The sequence below is a fragment of the Dreissena polymorpha genome, chromosome 2 (assembly GCF_020536995.1).
Source record: "Dreissena polymorpha isolate Duluth1 chromosome 2, UMN_Dpol_1.0, whole genome shotgun sequence".
NCBI lineage: Eukaryota > Metazoa > Mollusca > Bivalvia > Myida > Dreissenidae > Dreissena > Dreissena polymorpha.
In genome coordinates, this window is record NC_068356.1 from 102,982,354 (window position 1) to 102,988,228 (window position 5,875).

The 5,875-nt window shown below is 34.3% G+C and overlaps 1 long non-coding RNA gene across 1 annotated transcript; it reads right to left on the reverse strand.

Moving 5' to 3' along the window:
- Positions 1-399: 399 nt before the first annotated feature.
- LOC127868319 (uncharacterized) lies at positions 400-5,358 on the reverse strand. The gene is made up of 4 exons (XR_008044076.1): positions 4,711-5,358; positions 3,984-4,095; positions 1,808-1,888; positions 400-1,052 (listed from the first exon to the last, which is right to left on the reverse strand). It is a non-coding gene; the product is annotated as an uncharacterized LOC127868319 (long non-coding RNA).
- Between the last annotated feature and the right edge of the window lie 517 nt (positions 5,359-5,875).

The following is a 5,875-nucleotide window of genomic DNA, read 5'->3' on the forward strand; positions in this document are numbered from 1 at the left end:
TTAATCAAAGAAGCATATAATGTGTATTACTCATTAAATCAAATTCCACTTTATTCCATACACTTGTTCGACTCTGTGACATTATGTTCTGTCAAAGCTTTTTATTGCAAATTCATTAAACATAAATTGGTAACCTTGGGTATCCAAAAGGAATCCAAATTTTACTAGCCATAGACTTTCCAAAATGCAATTGTTTCTGAGAAGTATTTTTCTCTAGAAGGTGGCAAAACTCCTAAGCAATTGCTTTTTGGGCTAATGGTAGGGCTAATGCGTGTAACACCTATTGACAAATTATTAAATATACATTGAAAGGTCATTGTTCACAAAACGGATCATGATATAACATGATGCAGCATTTTGTACTATATCAAATTAAATGTTGCTGAAAACAGAAGAATATTCAAATTATGGACATTTTATTCTGTTAATAATGCTATTTTTCTAACATTACACATCAATAAAGCATGCTTAACAATAGCAGAACTCTTTTGACTTTTAATTATCTTTTCCAGTCTTTAAATCTTTACAAAATTCATTGTCCCACTAACACCATCCTATAAAACAGGTTATGGCTTCCAATTGTGAATCAACTATAAAGCATGAACAAAGGCACAAATATCGCTGTATCTTTTGCAAATGATACAAATGTCCATGGCCTCGATACGGAACAAAAAGCAAGATTTCTTGTCAGGCGGTAAGCTGAATCTTCCAGAACATTCGAACGATTGTCCATTTAATGCGCCACTGGGCCGTTCCTATTTAAATGGGCATCATGCACAGAACTTGGCCATCCAGGGCATATGTCCAAACATTTCAAGTTACTGTCACAGACTGCTTGAAGAACTAAACTGCCGATAAACAAGGACCTATGCTCAGATGTTGAAGCAGGACATGCACTGTGGGTTCCATCAACAGTCCAATCATTTTACATCATTGATAAAATCCATAGGCAATGATCTTAAGCTCATGACGAGATTCTGGAAATCTGATGTACTGCTCCATCATTGCTGACAAGACTCTACATGTTGAAATGACTGTGAAATGTTGTGTCCCTGAAATACAAAAGTATAATTCATGCTAGAGTTTAGCCATATTAATTATGCTTGATTGCATTGAAAGCTTTAGGCTTATTAAGACATTCAAGAGTCCATTTTCTGGGAATAATCAGTACTTTGTATATATGAAGATAAAGAGACCGCTAATAAACAGGGTTGAACCCAAAATGTTCCCATCACTAGGTGAACACCATATCCACCACGCCAGCCTAACAAAGTAAATGAAGTGAAGCTTCTAAGTTATGTCTCATTCGATTGTTAACAAGAGCACCGCCCTTCGGGTTCAGACCTCTCAGGTCTATGATAGTAAGTGTTGCAAGTATAAAAGCAATAGCAATAAAATGGACCTAAACACAAAACTTAACCAAATTTTCAATTTTCTAAGTATAAAAAGGGCACATAATTCTGTCAAAATGCACGCCAGAGTTATCTAACTTTGCCTGCCCAGTCCCCTCATGGTAGTAAGTAAATGTACTAAGTTTTATACTTGACACTTTATGAGAAAAGTGGACCTAAACACAAAACTTAACCGGACGACGACGCCAAGGTGATGACAATAGCTCATAATTTTTTTTCAAAAAAATAGATGAGCTAATAAATAAAATGTAACAGATTGCACACTTGATTACACGATTTTTTATAAATACTCCTTCAGCTTTTTTTTACATATGAAGGCTAGGGCCACTTTCTGCGAGCCTTACAAAAAACTAACCATATTTGCAATTGTCAAGACTCCTTCACATAAAATTTACCTTTGCTTATTCCAATATCCTTTTTCCAACAGACATTTTGCGCTCACGTACCATACATGGTGCCACAAATTCACAGAATTCCTACAAAATAAATGAAGTATACATTTACAATTCAACTTTCTTTTAAAAGAATGTGTAGGTAACTCAATTCCCTACATATTACTTTATTGTTATAAAATAAATTTCTTAATATTTAAACAGACAGTTAACAAAAATTAACTTGATTCATCAAATTAATCATAATCGAATAATAGACCAGTTTCACAATATGAACACCGATACTATTTTAAGATATCAATCATATCACCTGACGCGTCGAATTGCAGAACAAGGCTGAACGTGTAACTGCATTTTCTTTTGCTATGCAAATTGCGTTGAATATCAAGATTTTAATGCAAACTGACACTGGTTACAATTAAGTCAAACATATGCATACAGACAACCATCACATGTCATGCTGTGTTAAGTCAATAAATTAATAAGTAATTCTTATATAAAAATTATAACACCTAAATAATAATTCAAGGACATAATATTTAATACTATTTGTGTATATTAATAAATTATATTTAATCTTTATAAATAACAAGAGATGTGTTCGTCAGAAACACAATGCCCCCTACTGCGCCGCTTAAATTTTTTATTATTATTATTTTTTACCTTTGACCTTGAAGGATGACCTTGACCTTGAACTTCCACCACTCAAAATGTGCAGCTTCATGAGATACACATGCATGCCAAATATCAAGTTGCTATCTTCAATATTGCAAAAGTAATGGCCAACGTTAGTTTTTTTTCGGACGGACAGACAGACTGACATACTGACTGACTGATAGTTCAACTGCTATATGCCACCCTACCGGGGGCATAAAAATACGAGTTACCCATAAGCATCAGAGTTAATGTGGTCTGAAGACTAAACATCGATTATTGCACAAATGAAAGTCATAAATTAGCAGTATACAATACAAAGTATTATAAGACTACAATTCTCAAAGGTATGGATGTATTAGTGTGTGAACTATTTCATGAATCATAGAACATGTAAGAGTTGAATCAAGCATAAGACAAAGTCCTATAAAATAGAAGAAAATGACACTAATGTTTAGCATTAAATTTTTGAAATATTTAAAATATATAGGTAAAAAGTACTTTTTAATTATGATAAAACTGGCTAATATCTATACAGTATTTAGTTTCTGACAATATGTTTGGACAGATGACTTTCAATGTTGACAATATCTTTTATGTTCAATAAAAGCAACAATTGAGTATTTGGCATTAAATTATTCCAAGAAACAGCTACGCAATGCTACAACCACGAGAAGGCATGGTCACATGGAGGTGTCATTAATTGTGTTAAATGACCAGATATCTGCAACCTGTGGTTTATGACATCACGTTGTTATTTAGTATTTGTCTGCACAGTATCTGATCATAACGAGGTTATGGGTTTGTGCTGAATACAGGGGCATTTAAACGCAAGATCTATCAATAAACAAAATAATTGATTGATCGCCCAAATAATGCGCAAACAAAGAGTGTCAGATAATCCAATAAGTTTTAGACTGTCAATTTACACACACTAAGAATTGAAAGCCATACTTGGAGTGTCAGAATTTGTGCAAAAAAATTGAATACAAACAAGTACTTTAATCAAGAAAATGTATTTCATACATTGACATGTATATTGGCACTTAAAATGGAAAGTATATATTAAGTAATTAACGGCTGTTTCTGACGAAGTCGACTTGTGTTGGCAATATCATTAAATCGCTGAATGATCAAAAGCAGAGCGATATTGCGATGCACTATTAGAAATCTCTACACGTTAAGCCTCATTCTCGAATTCTGCAAATCATTTGACTACACGCTATTGGCTTATTGTGAAAAGGGTCTATTCACTTATAAATATTTTAAAGAAGTCGATTTTCGATCACTACAGCGGCTGCACTTTCTTAAAGGAAGTTTGGGAGTAAAATAGATCTACTCCAAGTTTTTGTCACAAAAAACTTCCAACATACAACACTTTCAATTGGAGAATTAGCCGCATTTAATGGATGATTTAGAAACATGATTAATTTAAATTACATGTAATAGCTATTGAATAGTTAGGCTATCCAGTTATTCTTGCTGCAATGTGGATAAGAATAATACAAACCAATAGCTGACAAACCTGATATCAGTGATATGTTGACCTTTGAAGTCGAAATTGAGACCTGAAATCTGTCTGTATAGAGAGCCACAATTTGTTTGGCATATCTTCAACCATTACTGGCAACACACACCTACAAAATTTATATATAAATTATATAAGAACATAAATTTATTAATAATTTTATTTATTAATTTATGACGAAATGTTTTAATCTAGGTCAGCTATAACGAAACTAAAAACGGATTAAAAACAATACCTTATTTTAATTAATAGGTTGAAAAGAAAGATAAATTTATTAATATATTGACGTTCAACTTAACGAATACAAGACACAAGTACATTACATTACAATAAGTTATTATTTCAGTCGCGTTCGGAGAAAACTTGGCTTAGTGCATGTGCGTAAACTGTCATCCCAGATTAGCCTGTGTAGATATCCAGTACTGTCCCCGAACCGAAAGCTAACCAGATTAAAAACACAACAGTCCGCACAGGCTAATCAGGGACGACACTTTCCGCATTAACTTGATTTTCGGTAAGGAGGGACTTCCTTGAAACTAAAAATACCATAAAAGCGGAAAGTGTAATCCCTTATTAGCATGTGCGGACTGCACAGGCTAATCTGGGATGACACTTTACGCACATGCATTAAACCCAATTTTCTTAGAACGCGGCTCATTTAATTAACGATTGTCAACATTATGCAAATTATCCGATAGTTTTACACAAAAGTACAAATACAAACCTAGTAATACATGTAAATGATCGTATGCAATAAAGTTATTGATCCCAATCTGATCTATTTCCGAATTATCTGCGAATCCATCGAGTAGAAACAACAACCATGCAATTCGCTCCGCCATCTTGAAACGTTATACTTACTGAACGCACTGATTGTGTTGCATTTGTTACAAAGTATCTGATTGGTTATTTCTAAGTATCGGATCCAATCAAATTTTTCGGGTAACTAGGGATTCTAACACCTAACAACCCGAGATTTGTACGGTAATTCAATGCTTAATTTTCTTGGACGATATTTGTGTTCCGCGCTTTTTGGATCTGGTATTTACTGGATTTTCTCTCTTTAATAGACTTCTTAAAATAGCATTGTACAATCTCCGCGCGATTTTAAACACTACTATTTGTACAGAGTAGATAAATAAGGTTCCGCGCGATTAATTGAGCCCGCTTTTTCTACAGGGTTGAAAAATAATTGCTCCGACGGAAAATATATGAAAGTTCCGCGCTTTTTAGACTTCGATTTGTATGTAGTGTTTTATGGCCATGCTGGCATTGGTTTTTCGCGGAAAGTGAAAGTTCCGCGAAAAATGACAATCCCGATATTTACTATATAAGTATATGTATTTTAGCGGGGGTCCCCTTTGGCTTTCCATAGGTATGTAAGTATTTAATTAACACGCAGCTAACTTGCGATAAGGTCAACTCACACTTTTAGATCCGCGTCATGCGAAAATGTGTCATATAGTGTTTCTGTCGACAATATGTACAATCTGAATCACGCAAGGCTTCGTGGTCTCATTAGGTATAATTAATCCAAATGAGCAGGCTGGACTGTAGCTACGCTGTCTTTATGTGCTATACGATCCATTTTGGCAGGACGCGGGTCTTGCAACTCTTTTTGCGTCTTGTACATGAATCAGCTAAGCACACTACTTTCCGACATAAAAAATGAAGCCAAGTTGGGCTGTTTATATCAAACTTGCAAATTGTGGTACCCAATAAGGCTTTTATGAACGATTTCCAGACAGAATGATCACGTTCGGCAAAAATGTGTGATTTAATAATTCATTTATTTCCCTGTTACTGGGGCACTATATTTCTGCGGCTGTGTTTGTTATCTCAAAATGCAAATAAGTGCCGTAGGTTTAAATTAATTTCTTTCCCTAATT